This window comes from Rhinoderma darwinii, chromosome 4 (genome assembly GCF_050947455.1).
Source record: "Rhinoderma darwinii isolate aRhiDar2 chromosome 4, aRhiDar2.hap1, whole genome shotgun sequence".
NCBI lineage: Eukaryota > Metazoa > Chordata > Amphibia > Anura > Rhinodermatidae > Rhinoderma > Rhinoderma darwinii.
In genome coordinates this window covers 249,756,006-249,771,161 of record NC_134690.1, presented here as the reverse complement: position 1 = coordinate 249,771,161, position 15,156 = coordinate 249,756,006, and the positions used below count along the sequence as shown (strand labels likewise).

Here is a 15,156-nt window from a genome sequence, read left to right as displayed (position 1 = left end):
TACATTACTTTTTTATTTTTCCCCTGATTTTACTCCAAGGGTGAGGGAGGGAATGGGTGGGGGGTGGATGTCATGTTTGCATAGTCTCTAAAGTTCATCTGCTGGAGAGCTCCATTTGCATAAACCTGCAATTTCTTATTTTAGAAAACCCAAAAAAATAAATTCCCATTATACCCCTAGATGAATATTTTGGGATTTCTGCTTCAAGAGCAGATATTTTGGAAGTGTTATAGAAACTCTGTTGAGTTTTGTAAAACCAGCTTTGAAAAAAGCGATTTGTGAAATAATCTTCTTCTATCGTCCGCCCTCCTACATCTCTATGTGATAATAAGGCCCATATATTTGGTAGAATGTGAAAGGAGATTAATTTTGGCCGTGGTCTATACCGTGTGTGAAAAATGCTAGCATAAACTGACGCATTTGCTAAATTCTTGAATTTTTTTCCAATCTTGCCCACTTTAGAGAAAAAAATAAAAATGATATATACTGACAAATGCCACTAAAACAAAGCCCTATCTGTCCTTTAAAAAGAGTGTAAAATTCAAAGATGAACTTTATTCACCTGCAGAGTTATAGTCATCTAAAGAAGCGCAAAATTGTGAAATTTGCTCTGGTCATTTAGCTGTAAAACAGCCTAGTCCTTAACTGGTTAATGGCTTCACATGACAAGTCTCCTTTCCTTTTTTTTTTTTTTTTTTTTTTTTTTAATCAAATAAAATAACACACAGGTTCTGTAGATCTCTGGGCAAAAAATAAGTCGATCCAAATGTTATGACCCAGGAATGGAAAGTATTTAAGTATTTTTTATCCAAATGTCTCAAATTCAGCAGTATATTATAGGTAAACTATGAACATAGAAATGGCAGTAAAATACAACATGGGCTGCCCATGATTAACATTTACAGATAATTAAATTTTCACCAGTAGGTGGCAGCAAAACATTTGAGTTCAGTAATAAAGACAAGTGTATAGACTCTTGATATAGAGCCATGTAGAAGATTCATATACACTTTCTTGATCTTGTTTTTACCTTTTTTTTTTCTCAGTTTAATTCCCAGCTAAAGCGGTTTCTTCTTAGGAGATTCCGTCATATCTGATGGGAAAAATAGCACTGCATGCAAAGCGATTTTTCATGTCATAATGAGAGACCCCATTATAAGTCAATGCTCAACGGATCTGGCACGGTTTCCTGGTTTACGTTCTATACACAGATGTGAACAGAGCCTTATACAGATGGTCAAGTGATTTTAGAATATTTTTCGTTTTTTGGTTTGTTGTGACAAATGAGAATTACTTTGTACCGTATGTTTTTATAGATTTGTTGGAAGGTGCCATTACAATGGTAGTAAAACAACCATATAGTCATGATTTACCATATGAGATCTATATATTCCCAGTGTAACATTGGGCTTCCAAGATCACCTTTTGCTGGTTTAAAATCCTTAATTTCAAGATTATACCCTCCGAGGTTCAGAGCGTGTTTAGATGTTTGTTTACCATTAGAGTTAGCGTTAGTTTTACTTAAGTTTTTAGTTGGGGCAAATTGTGTAAGGTCCCATGCTGGTCACACTGTGAAATTCAGCGGTTATAAAATTGTGTAAGGTCCCATGCTGGTCACACTGTGAAATTCAGCGGTTATAAAATTGTGTAAGGTCCCATGCTGGTCACACTGTGAAATTCAGCTGTTATAAAATTGTGTAAGGTCCCATGCTGGTCACACTGAAATTCAGCAGTTATAAAATTGTGTAAGGTCCCATGCTGGTCACACTGTGTGAAATTCAGCGGTTATAAAATTGTGTAAGGTCCCATGCTGGTCACACTGTGAAATTCAGCTGTTATAAAATTGTGTAAGGTCCCATGCTGGTCACACTGTGTGAAATTCAGCGGTTATAAAATTGTGTAAGGTCCCATGCTGGTCACACTGTGAAATTCAGCTGTTATAAAATTGTGTAAGGTCCCATGCTGGTCACACTGTGTGAAATTCAGCGGTTATAAAATAGTGTAAGGTCCCATGCTGGTCACACAGTGTGAAATTCAGCGGTTATAAAATTGTGTAAGGTCCCATGCTGGTCACACTGTGTGAAATTCAGCGGTTATAAAATTGTGTAAGGTCCCATGCTGGTCACACTGTGTGAAATTCAGCGGTTATAAAATTGTGTAAGGTCCCATGCTGGTCACACTGTGAAATTCAGCTGTTATAAAATTGTGTAAGGTCCCATTCTGGTCACACTGAAATTCAGCGGTTATAAAATTGTGTAAGGTCCCATGCTGGTCACACTGTGTGAAATTCAGCGGTTATAAAATTGTGTAAGGTCCCATGCTGGTCACACTGTGAAATTCAGCTGTTATAAAATTGTGTAAGGTCCCATGCTGGTCACACTGTGTGAAATTCAGCGGTTATAAAATTGTGTAAGGTCCCATGCTGGTCACACTGTGAAATTCAGCTGTTATAAAATTGTGTAAGGTCCCATGCTGGTCACACTGTGAAATTCAGCTGTTATAAAATTGTGTAAGGTCCCATGCTGGTCACACTGTGTGAAATTCAGCGGTTATAAAATTGTGTAAGGTCCCATGCTGGTCACACAGTGTGAAATTCAGCGGTTATAAAATTGTGTAAGGTCCCATGCTGGTCACACTGTGTGAAATTCAGCGGTTATAAAATTGTGTAAGGTCCCATGCTGGTCACACTGAAATTCAGCGGTTATAAAATTGTGTAAGGTCCCATGCTGGTCACACTGAAATTCAGCGGTTATAAAATTGCATGTTTGGTAAAGAAGCCAGTGTCAATCATTAGACATTCTTAATGAAAAGATTGGGGAAAAATGGAACCAGTATTTCATCCCCTTTTTTCATTGCATGAATTGCAGAATCCAACCACCGCATGGCGACTGTTCTATTGTCTTATGTTCTTCACATAGACTATTAAAGGGGTTTTCTCATGGAAAATAAAGCTTTTACACTAGACCATGGACGGACCAGCGGGAGCGTTTACACTAGACCATAGCGTTTCAAGAACATAATTTACTCTATGTAGAAAAAATGAATGCCTCAGGGAAGTATATGGAACCTATTTTTCCCCCTCTTAGGTTTTTAGCATTTGGTTTGCAATTTGAATCAGAACTGGGTTGTGGAATTCTATGTCATGGTAAATGTTCTTATGTTTGTTTATTTTTTTGTTTGTTATAAATGTAAGCCTCTATCTTTTTTGTTAAATACTGCGTTGTCCGTTTTTTAACCCCTGACCACAAGACTCATCTCTCTTTTATTAGCAAACAGGAAAATCCTCGGGGAAAATTTTGTCTGTTTATGGCTCTTTATTTATCGGACAGCTAAGCTTAACATCCCTGAAAAGGAGATTTTGTGATAACCGTTTTAAGATGCTGAATGAGAATGTGTAAATATATATCTTACTTTTCTTGAGCAATTTGTTTGACAGCGAAAAACACAAGGTTTGCAAGTCCCTTACCCAAATTACTGTCTGCCTGCCTTCATTTTGGCAAGTCGTTTGGTCTTTTACTAAAATAATGGGCTTCATTTTTATTTATTTTTATGAAAAATGTACATGGTTCTATAGTTGTTGCTAGTTATAGGCATCAGTCTCTACTGTTCTTTCTAGCCCAAATTTCCCTCAATTTCCATTTTTCTGGTACAAGATACAAGATTTCAGGTTGGAACATGATTTTTGTCTGTATTTCTTTCCCATTTATCGCATCTGTGCATAACCAATCTTGAGGCAACATCTTTTACTCCATGTATGTTTTTTGCGTTCAGACTAGTGCACGTTAGTAGTATTTTTGTTTGGGGTTTTTTTCTGTTTTTTTTCTTACATGATTTTTTTTTTTTACTTTTTTTTTTTTATTCTTTGCCAAGTAGTTAACCCCTTCTCTCTGCAGCTGTTTTTTATTTTTTCTTGCGACCTTCCAAAAGCGCCAACTTTTCTATTTTTTTTCATCAATATAGCTGTATGAGGGCTTTTTTGGTGGGTCAAGTTGTAGTTTTTCATGACACCATTTATTGTACGGTATAAAATATTGGGAAGCTGGAATAATTTATTTTGTTAGGAGACTAAGGGATTTCCTTTGGACAAGGAAATCCCCTTCCTCCATGTGGGAGCGGCGTCGCTAACTACCGGGCTGGTGGCCATGCGTGTGCGTACCATGCTCCAGCCTCTCAAAAGGTACAGAGTCCAAATTTCACATTTTTTGGGCGCCACCAAAATCTTTTTAAAATTAGCAGAGCTGCTTTGTCATGCGTAGTAGTTTGAGTTTTTCAGTGCTACTACTTGCTGAATTCTGATGAGTTCAGCTGAACTGTCTCGTGCAGAGTCTGCTGACCTATCTAGAGCCTCCAGCCTGGTAAGACTATGGTTATATATAACCCTCTCCCTCTGAAAATCCTCAGTAGATTACTGGAAAATTCTTATCTGTTTATTTTTCAGGGTGGTAAAGAGGGATCTCAAAATGTCAGACCTATTTAAAAAATTTGGAATTTGCACCAAATCGCTTCCCCGCTACACAGAAGAAAGCATTATGCCAGAGATTTTTGGAGAAGATTTTGAGTGAGGAATCCCCATCCCTTCTACAGAGCATCAGATGTATGATACGGGATCAGGTGGATACAGCATTATCTCAGGGCCATACACTCTCCTATGCCATTTACCTCTAGATATATCCCACAGGAAATGTCAGATTCTGATATCGATCAGGAAGCGAGAGAATTAGATTCTGAGGATTCATCCAATGATAATCGCAGAAAAGCGTTGTTTTTAGCAGAAGATACAAAGCAGTTTCTTAAAGCGATTAAAAGCCACTGTGAAAATAGAGGATGTCAAGGAGCCTAGGTCTGTCCAGGATCAAATGTTTGAGGGGCTGGACTCTAGAATGAGTTTTTTTCCGGTCTAAAAGAAAGTTAAGGAATTAATTAAAAAAAGAATGGACAGACCCATAGTAAAGGCTAATTACTTCAAGCGTAAATACCCATTCGCTGAAGAAGATTTAGAAAAATGGGATAAGATCCCCAGGATTGATGCTCCGGTAGCAAGAATTTTCAGACGTACTTCTCTACCATTTGAAGACGTGGGATTATTAAAGGACCCCATGGATAAAAGGCAGAATGTATTCTTAAGCGAGCATAGACCAGCACAGCAGCTCTTAAACCTAGTATCGCTTCAACATGTACTGCGATATCAGGTGACTGGACTTATCCACTCCTGTCACAGCACGCACTGACCGTCGCTGTCGCCGTGTCATTCTCTGCTTGGCTCCATCAAATGTGAGTAGCTCTCTGGCGGCAGTGTGAGTGAGGTTGGTGCGTGCCGGCCCATGAGTGGACCAGTCCAGTCACCTGACGGCCAACTCCTGGGCCGGCACGCAATGACCTCACTCAGACCGCCGCATCCTCGTTCACTAGTGGTGAATGATAGTACTTGGCTCCATCTGCCCCCCCCCCCCCCCTCCTGCTCCTCACCCAAAATTTAGAAACTTGGTTTCCATAAGTCCCATAGAACTGAATGGTAGTTATGGAATCAGCAAGCTACGCGGTTTTCTTCTTCATGGTCGGAAATCAGCCGGAACACAGAGAGGTAGAATGGGGTTTAGGGGGCTCTGTTCTAGAGTGGTGCGGGTTCCAGGGGTGGGACTTGCATCTATCTGATATTTATGACCTATCCAGTGGATATGTTATTAATGTCCCTGATGGGGAAACCCCTTTAACCCCTTAATGACCGCCGATTAGCCTTTTCAAGGCGGTCATCGATTTGCTTTATTCTACAGCGCTGCTATTCTACGGCGCTGCATTAGAATAAAGTAAACAGAGCAGGGAGCCGTGAAATCTCCCTGCTCTCAGCTGCCAGAGGCAGCTGGGGGCGTCCCTGCTCTGCCCTGTGAGATCGATATTAGTATCGATCTCACCTGTTTAACCCTTCAGATGCGGTGCACAATATTTCATAGATATGTGGCCGGTGTCGCACTGATACATGGCGCCCAATCTTATCCGCTTTTTTAACACACTGCACATTTTGCTTTGTCATATTCTGAGAGCCAGAACTTTTTTTATTGTTTCTACACCAGAGCTGTGTGAGGGTTTATTTGTTGCGGGACAATCTGTCGTTTTCATTGGTACCATTTTGGGGTACATGCAATTTTTTTTTTTTTAATCACTTTTTATTCCATTTTTTTGCAAGCTCGGTGACGAAAAACAAGCAATTCTGACAATGTTTTTTAGTTAATTTTTTGACGCGTTCACCGTGCGCTATAAATGTCAACTTTACTTTATTCTGGGGGTCAGTACGATTACGGCGATACCATATGTATATAGGTTTCTTTGTTTTGCAGCGTCTGCACAATAAAATCACTTTTTTATAAAATGTCACCATTTTCTGAGATCCATAACTTTTTTATTTTTTTAGTCAAAAAAGCTGTGTGAGGACTTGTTTTTTGCGGGACGGGTTGTAGTTCTTATCGGTATTATTTTCGGGTACAGGCGACTTTTTGGTCACTTGTTGTTCTGTTTTTTGGGAGGGGTGGTGACCAAAAAATAGTGATTCTGGTGTAGTATTTTTATTGTTTTTTTTTTTTTTTGGGGGGGGGGGTGTTCATTGTGCGGGGAAAATAACATAATAGTTTTATAGTTGGGGTCAATAAGAGTGCGGTGATACCAAATATGTGTACTTTTTTTAATGTGTTAATTTTTTTCCTATAATGAGTCGTCTTATAGGAAAAAAAATGCATTTTTTGTTTTATATAACTTTTTTATTTTTACACTTTTTTTTAAAAAACATTTTTATTACCTTTTTTTTACTTGTCCCACTAGGGGACATTTAGACTTGCAGCTCTGATCGCTGATAGAACACATTACACTACCTACGTAGTGTAATGTATTCGAACTGTCATTGTGACGTGACCGTCACACTGACGGGAAGCCTAGGAGGACCGGCTGGAGGCTGCTCCTCCTAGGCTTCTGTACATGTCAGCCCGGAGGCCATTGTCTGGCCTCCGATTGCCACGACAAGCATCGGCAGCCCCCACAATCACTTTGTGGGGGCTGCAAATGTGCTTCAAACCTTTTAAATGCAGCGATCACAATCGGTCACTGCATTTATTTGGTTAATTGGCGAAATCAGCGTTGATGGTCCGGTGATCGGCAACACTGGAGTGTCAGCTGTCGGGGATAGCGAACCTCCCGGTACCCGGACACTGTCCGTTAAAGACAGTGTGCGCCGGGAACTGCTCCAACTGTACGTCCTGGCGCGGGAAGCAACCCCTCTCCAGGACGTACAGTTGCGGCGCAGCGCGGGAAGAGGTTAAACTGTTTCCTGTCCCTTTTTGGAGGCGGGGATACCCGCCTGGTGGTGCTGTCGTGGAGGTTAAAGGAAATGTAATTACCGGTAAGTAATCATTTTATTTATTTATTTTTTACCACATTCACAATGCGGGTTAAATGTTATATTGCAGTAGTTTTTTTTTTTTTTTTTACTTTTAATATTTTTATTTATATATTAAAAAAAACTCTAACAGTATTCAAGTGTTTGTTTGTTTTTTAGTCCTCCAAGGGTATTTGAACCAGCGATAGTCAGATCGATATTAATGTATTGTAGTATATCAGGATTTTTAGAGGCAGGGCTTAACAGGAGCACAAAGATAACAGAGCTTCATTAGGCCCCCAGGCTGCCATGACAACCATTGGCACTGAAGTGTCGGTTGTAGCATAAGGGGACTCGACATGCTCCTCTTATGGAGCCTGCTTCACACAACCCCTTCTCGACATCTGCCGTATATATACAGAGGAGGTCGGGGGGGTAAGTAGGTAAATTAAATCAAAGGGAAAGCAGTCAGGTGCAACTTGAAGCTCCTGGGCCCCAATGCAAAATTTATAACTGCCCCTATCTACCATATATAATTTATTATGCAGATGCGGGGCTTTTGGGCCCCCTCCGGCTCTAGGACCCGGGTGTGACTGCGACCTTTGCACCCCCTAGAGCTACTGCTCTGGATGCAGTATCGGACTAGGGTTCAATGTGCTTAACAGAGGGTGGGTCCTTAGTAATTTTCTCTATCCATATACAGAACATTTGGTCGTCCATTTTTAATTGTATCATACATTTTATTGTTTCACATGCAGGAAAGATAATCAATAGGGTCTAATAGGTTATTTGTGAATGAACCCCTAAGAAAAAGACCCTGGTGACAAGTGTTGTAGGACTAGGGTCTTAATATTATGTAGGATCATAGGGAGATTTATAACTTTATAATAGGTATTACAGAATAATGAAAATGTCTTCTATGTACGAGCTACTATGGAATCTCAGGTCTTTTGTTCTGTCTTCTGCTATCCTCTGAGTATGGTGAACTATAAAGCTCCTTTATTTCTGTATCTTTCTTGTACTGCCCAGCATGTGTGCTGTATCCTTGGACTTAAAGAGGCTCTGTCACCAGATTTTGCAACCCTTATCTCCTATTGCAGCAGATCGGCGCTGCAATGTAGATTACAGTAACGTTTTTTTTTGGTTTTTTTAAACGAGCATTTTTGGCCAAGTTATGACCATTTTAATATTTATGCAAATGAGGCTTTCTAAAGTACAACTGGGCGTGTTTAAAGTACAAGTGGGCGTGTATTATGTGCGTACATCTGGGCGTTTTTACTTCTTTTACTAGCTGGGCGTTGTGAATAGAAGTGGATGATGCTGATTCGTCAGCATCATACACTTCTATTCACAACGCCCAGCTAGTAAAAGAAGTAAAAACGCCCAGATGTACACACACAATACACGCCCAGCTAGTAAAACAAGTAAAAACGCCCAGATGTAACGAACACAATACACGCCCAGTTGTACTTTAGAAAGCCTCATTTGCATAAATATAAAAATGGTCATAATTTGGCCAAAAATGCTAGTTTTAAAAAAAACGAAAACTTTACTGTTATCTACATTGCAGCGCCGATCTGCTGCAATAGCAGATAGGGGTTGCAAAATCTGGTGACAGAGCCTCTTTAAACTGTTTTTATTTCATGTATGCTGACTGCTATAGTTTTATCCTTCAGAGGGTTGAGTTGAAGTTCTTTGTTAGAATCGCAGAATGCATGTTGTGTAAGCCTAGGACCAGACATCACATAGACGATCGAAGTACAGTACTGTCTACACTAGCTTGCAATTCCTACATCTTATCGGTCCTTGTTCTTAGATCTTTACATATATATTTGAGGCAGTGCAGCCCTGTCTGGCACTGATGTTGAGGAAATCAATACATGTGCTTTCAGGCTTTGGAAGTTGTTGTAAAATTAAAAGATTTTTTCCAGCTCACGTCTTTAGTAATCCAGTGCACGGACCTCGCCCTGGCCCAGGCGCCTTCCACAGTAGCAAAAAAAAAAGTATGATCCAGCACTTAGTGAAGAAATCCGAGGACTTTATTTTATAAACATTAAAAATCCACGGTATAAAATAAAGTCCTGGGATTTACGAAGTGCTGGATCGTAACTTTTTTGTTTGCTACTTTGGAACTTGTTAAGGGAGCATTCTAAGACCATTTTCACTTGAACATCAGAATAAGGCCCCATTCACACAACGTTTTTGGTTTACTTTGATCGTGTAAGTTTGGATAGCTCCCGACGTGTGAATGTGTCCATAAGACTCCATTGTCATATAAACCTATACGTTAAGCGTATGCGTTTTTTTTTTTTTAACTTCGCAACCTATGAATGACGGATGCCTCGATATGCATCCGTTAAACATATACATCATGGGCTGTTCATGACTTGTTCAAGGGATGCCATTATAGTCTATGGGTGATGGTTGCATTAAACGGATACTTAACAGTGGTATCCATCACCCTTAGGCTGTATTGGTATCCGTTTAACATAGGGTCATGAGTTCATGCGAGTTAAAAAAATAACAAATCTAGCCTATGAGCGACTGATGCCACTGTCAGACACCCATCACAGCCTACGTTTAAGGAGGCTCTGTCACCAGATTCTCAAATCCCTATCTCCTATTGCATGTGATCGGCGCTGCAATGTAGATAACAGTAAAGTTTTTTTTTTTGTTTTGTTTTTTTTAAAAACTTTCATTTTTGGCCAAGTTATGAGCTATTATATATATATATATATATATATATATATATATATATGCAAATGAGCTTTGAAATGGACAACTGGGCGTTTTTTGCAGCCACATACACAGAGATTAACGTTAATCAAGTGTCCTGATAATGAATACACATGATCATCCAGCCTGGACGTCATGTGTATCAGAATCCTGACACTTCTGACTCTTTTCTGTGAGATTCCAGCAAGCCACGCGTAATCTCGCGAGATTACGAGGTAAACGAGATTTCGTTTCCCTTGCTGGAAATCTCAAAGAAAAGAGTCAGAAGTGTCAGGATTCTGAATACACATGACGTACAGGATGGATGATCATGTGTATTCATTATCAGGACACTTGATTAACGTTAATCTCTGTGTATGTGGCTGCACATTTTATGCTGTGTAAATGAATGTAGAGGAGTGTATGATGCTGACTGGTCACTGATTGGTCAGCGTCATACACGTAAACACGCCCAGTTGGACATAACGGAAAAAAAACGCCCAGTTGTCCATTTCAAAGCTCATTTGCATATATATATATATATATATATATATATATATATATATATATATATATATGATAGCTCATAACTTGGCCAAAAATGAACGTTTAAACAAAAAAACTTTACGGTTATCTACATTGCAGTGCAGATCACATGCAATAGGAGATAGGGATTTCAGAATCTGGTGACAGGGCCTCTTTAAGATTAACATTGCAAGCTTTTCCCAGCATATACGTCAATTGTGAACAGGACCTAAGATTGTTATGCCCTCCATCCTTTTCTGTATCTAACGTTGCAAATTTCTTGTATGTTATGTATCTTTTCAGAACAAGAAACCAGGTTACAGTATGAAGGAATTTCAACCACACGACTATGTCCTGCTGCTTATGTTGCAAAAGATGTGACCTAGATTGGCAAGCATGACGGGACACCTGAAGGTTAAGATGCCAACGTACAACCTCAGCTTAACACCTGACTTGCTTTTTCACTCCTTTCTGCTTGTTTCATTTTTATAACCACTTCCTAACGTTCATAGCTTTATGGTAGAGTTCTGTTTGCACAACTACTTTCTATTTTTGTAATTCTTGGTTGTATGTTTGTGAACCATAACATTTTAAAAAGAAACAAAACAGACCTCTGAACCGAGGATGCCGAAATCTGTGTAACTAATGTCATTTTCCCACTTTTTTTGTATATATATATGTATATTTTTTTTTTTTTTTTAACCATTGTCTTAATGGAAGCCTCTTTGTGAGGTCATTTACATATATACAGAATATTCAGGTGAACTAAATGTTTAGGGAACAACTTTTTTGTACACTTTTCTTAAAGTTTCCAATCTACTTTCACATTCATTGGTGGTTGTTTTTTGTTTTTTTAACCAGCACTTGTATGTTAGGTTTATTTCAAGATGACAAAAACAAGAGAGGGATCAAACTGTTACAATATAACTTTTTAAATCTCATTTTGAAAACTTTCCAGTGGACATTTTATACCTATTTAAGTAGACCAGCAAAGGGACGACAGACAGCTGGTTTATAATAAGACATCTGTCCCTTTAATTCTGTCCAGCTAGCAATGAACACTGCCTCTCCCGTTTGGAGAAAGAACTTAAACACAAACATTCCAGGAAAGGTGATACACCGGTAATATCTCTCCCAAAATGGGGTAAAAATTTGGCAGCTTAAAGCAATGTTGTGCTGTTTTAGTGTCCGTATTAGACCATTGTTATTGAATTCACATGTAAAACACTTGGTTTTTATCTTTGTGTTCATGGTAGAGCTGTCAAACATAGCTAAACTTACGTACGTTCCAATGCTTTGTAATGATTAATACATGTTTTGGCATGCAGGAAGATACTGTGCTTTCTGAATTTGCCAATGACTACACCCACCTTGGTTACCACTAGCAGATCTGTATTGAGTTTGTCTCTCGTCTTGATTTACAGTTGACTGTGTATAGATAAAATGCCAAATTAGATTTATAGCAGCCACAAGTTGTATTAAGAATATTTTGCTTTCTGTAATACTGTTAAAATAAAGTTTGTTTATTCTATTGAATTACGTGTACGTGTTTAGCTGCTTGTTGGGGTATGTTCACATGCTAAACTAAAAACGACTGTAAAATACAAAGCTGTGTTCAAGGGAAAACCGCCTCTGATTTTCAGCCGTTTTTAAAGCTACAAAAGTTTTTGGAGCTGGTTTTATATTGAGGCAATGAAAATCTGCTCCAAAAATGGCTCAAGAAGTGACATTCACTTTTTACGGGGCATTTATTTATGTGCCATTTTCCGTCGGAACGAAACGCAGTTTTCCCCTTTGAAGTAAATGGGCAGATGTTTGAAGGTGTTAAGCTTCCGTATTTTCAGCCATTTTTCGGGGTGTTTACGGCCCGAAAAACGGCTAAATATAAGCCGTGCAAATATACCCTTAAATATTTCCAAATCTAATGAAGAAAAAATGCATTGGGCAGATGGAAATAATCCCGGCCATGTTCCTCAGCTACAATCCTGTATACAATGCTTTCGGAAAGACTTCAGACCCTTTCACTTTTTTCACATTTTGTTTTGTTGAGGCCTTCTGCTAAAATAAAAAAAATCAAGATTTTCCCCATAATTCTATATATACTGTTGTGTGCTACTTCTCTGTAGCGATGTAGATACATTTGAGTGCCTAAGGGGAAAGTCCACACGTAACATTTGTTTTGTTGTAAATCTTTCTTTACTTAAAACCGCTTACAAATATACATTTGTCTTCAAGTTCTGGTAAACTGCTGCATGCCTTATGTACATAGCAGATTGGCACCAGTTTTCCCAATTGATGTATGAAAAAACCTCCAGCTGTAGTTTTTCCATTATAGAAGATTTTCTGAGAACATATGTTTGGAGAATGTTTTCTCCAAATCACAAAAATTTGTGCGCTTTCTGCCACACCATTACTGGTCTGTGTGATCGTACTCAAAACTTTTCATTTTAGAACCTTTCCGAGGTACAGATTAATAGAAAAACCTTGATATCCCGTGAAAAATTATAGTGGTTATACTTGAATAGGTAATATGCCTAAGCAGTTGTGCAGCAGCAAGCACGACCCTGTTAAAAGCATAGAATAAATGTTATGTTGGTTCGGTCGGCTGCTGCTCCTCTCTTGGGACGGCTGGCGAGATATATTACCACCGCTGGGTAGATGCTTGTAGGAATAAAAGTGGAGATGTGGGTGCTGCTGGAATGGAATAGTCGACGCAATCACATTGTGTCGTTTTGATCGGTTTATTTGGTAACTCAAGACTACACGTTTTGATAACGGACTGGTATCTTCATCAGGCCAGAGCAAGGTGAAGATACCAGTCTGGTATCGAAATGCATAGCCTTTTGAGTTATCAAATAAACTAATCAAAATTATACCATTTGGCTGTATGGACTGTACCGTTCCCACAGCTCCACTTTTATTCCTACAAGCATTAACCCTTTCAGGACCAGATTCATTTTAGTTTTTATGCTTTTGTTTTTTCCTCCCCACCTTCAAAAAGTCATAATTTTTATTTTTTCATTGACAGCCATATGAGGGCTTAATTTTTATTGGAAAGAAAAAGTAGTTCTGCCATTTTCTTATTGGATTCTTTTTTACAGTGTTCAATGTACGGTGAAAATAACACACTACCTTTATTCTGGGGGTCAGTACGATCACGGTGATACCAAATATATATCATTTTTGTTATGTTTTAATAACTTTTAAAAAAATTGAAAAGCTTGAAAGAAACAAAAAATAATTAGCATTGCCGTATTGTGACACACCATAACTTTTTTTTTTTTAGATCTCTATGTACAGAGCTGTGTAGAGCATCTATTTGTACATCGAAAGATGTTTTTTTTTTAATACCATTTGGGGGAATGTCTGGCATTTCGATCACTTTTTATTCAATTTTTTTGTGGCGGTTATAGTGGGGAAAAAAACTGGCGCTACTCACCATATTGGATAAATATTTTTATAGTTCGGGCATTTTTGGACACTGGGGTACTTAATGTGTTGATCTAGGGGAAGGGGGTGATTATTATATAATTTTGTTTTTTATTATTTTTTTTAGCGATTTTCTTTTTGTTTTTTTATTTAGCCCCTAAAGTGGGTTTGAACCTGCGATCATTAGATAGCTTATGACATAGACTGCAGTATCACAATATTTCAGTCAATGGCAAAATTAGTGCGTTAGTGCACAGGCAGGTCTCAATAGCAATCTTCCTATAGCAAGGCTGGGAGCGTTTAGAAGTTTCCCAGCTGCTATAGGAGTACACCGCCTCTGAAGCAAAAGGGGCAGCAAAAACCCTCAGATGCCGGTGGTCACATCTGACACGGTGTAAATATGCATATTATCGGTGACCACCGGCATTTGCTTCTTACCGGGAAGCCGCGACCACAGGACTGTGAATATCTGCCAGTGTCTCCCTACCCAGGGATGCCAACGCTCTCTGTCTCCTCCCCCGGACTGTGCCCGTGGGGCGTGCACATGTTCTTAAAGGGCCAACCAACCCACCAGTAAAAATGCCACTGGGTAAACGCACATGAATACATATTTGGCAACTTCTGCCGACTTCAATGATACCAAATATGTGTGCATTTCTTACACGCTGGGTGCAAGGTAACTCCTACAATGAATGGTGCGCAAACTGGCTTTTAGAGCAAAAATGTCCAAAGCTGGTTCGCTGACACCATACGACCATTACTGATGGTGACGTTTCCAGTCCACAAAAACTGATGGCCTATCCACAGGATAGGCCATCAATATCTAATCGGCCAGGGTCCGGCACCCCCGTCGATCGGCTGTTTTGAAGGGGCCACAGTGCTCGTACGAGCGCTGCTTCCCCTCCGTTTCCTTTACAGCTCACACTGCGAATCGCGGACACACTTGTAGCGGCGGTTCACAGTATTATAGCTTTCTCCCATTGGAGTGAACAGACTGTGAATCGCAGACACACTTGTAGCAGTGGTTCACAGTATTACAGTGTGAGCAGTAAAGGAAATGAAGGGGAAGAGACGATCGTACGAGCATCGCGGCCCCTTCAAAACAGCTGACCTACGGGGAGACGGGC

At 39.4% G+C, this 15,156-nt stretch overlaps 1 protein-coding gene across 11 annotated transcripts in view; it reads left to right on the top strand.

Moving 5' to 3' along the window:
- EPB41L2 (erythrocyte membrane protein band 4.1 like 2) overlaps nt 1–12,136 on the top strand; it is a 192,063-nt gene extending 179,927 nt beyond the window's left edge. For all 11 annotated transcript variants that reach the window (XM_075862372.1, XM_075862376.1, XM_075862373.1 and 8 more), the window contains one exon: nt 10,904–12,136. The gene's annotated coding sequence lies outside the window, so the exon portion shown is untranslated. The remainder of the gene's footprint in view (nt 1–10,903) is intronic.
- The last annotated feature ends 3,020 nt before the right edge of the window (nt 12,137–15,156 follow it).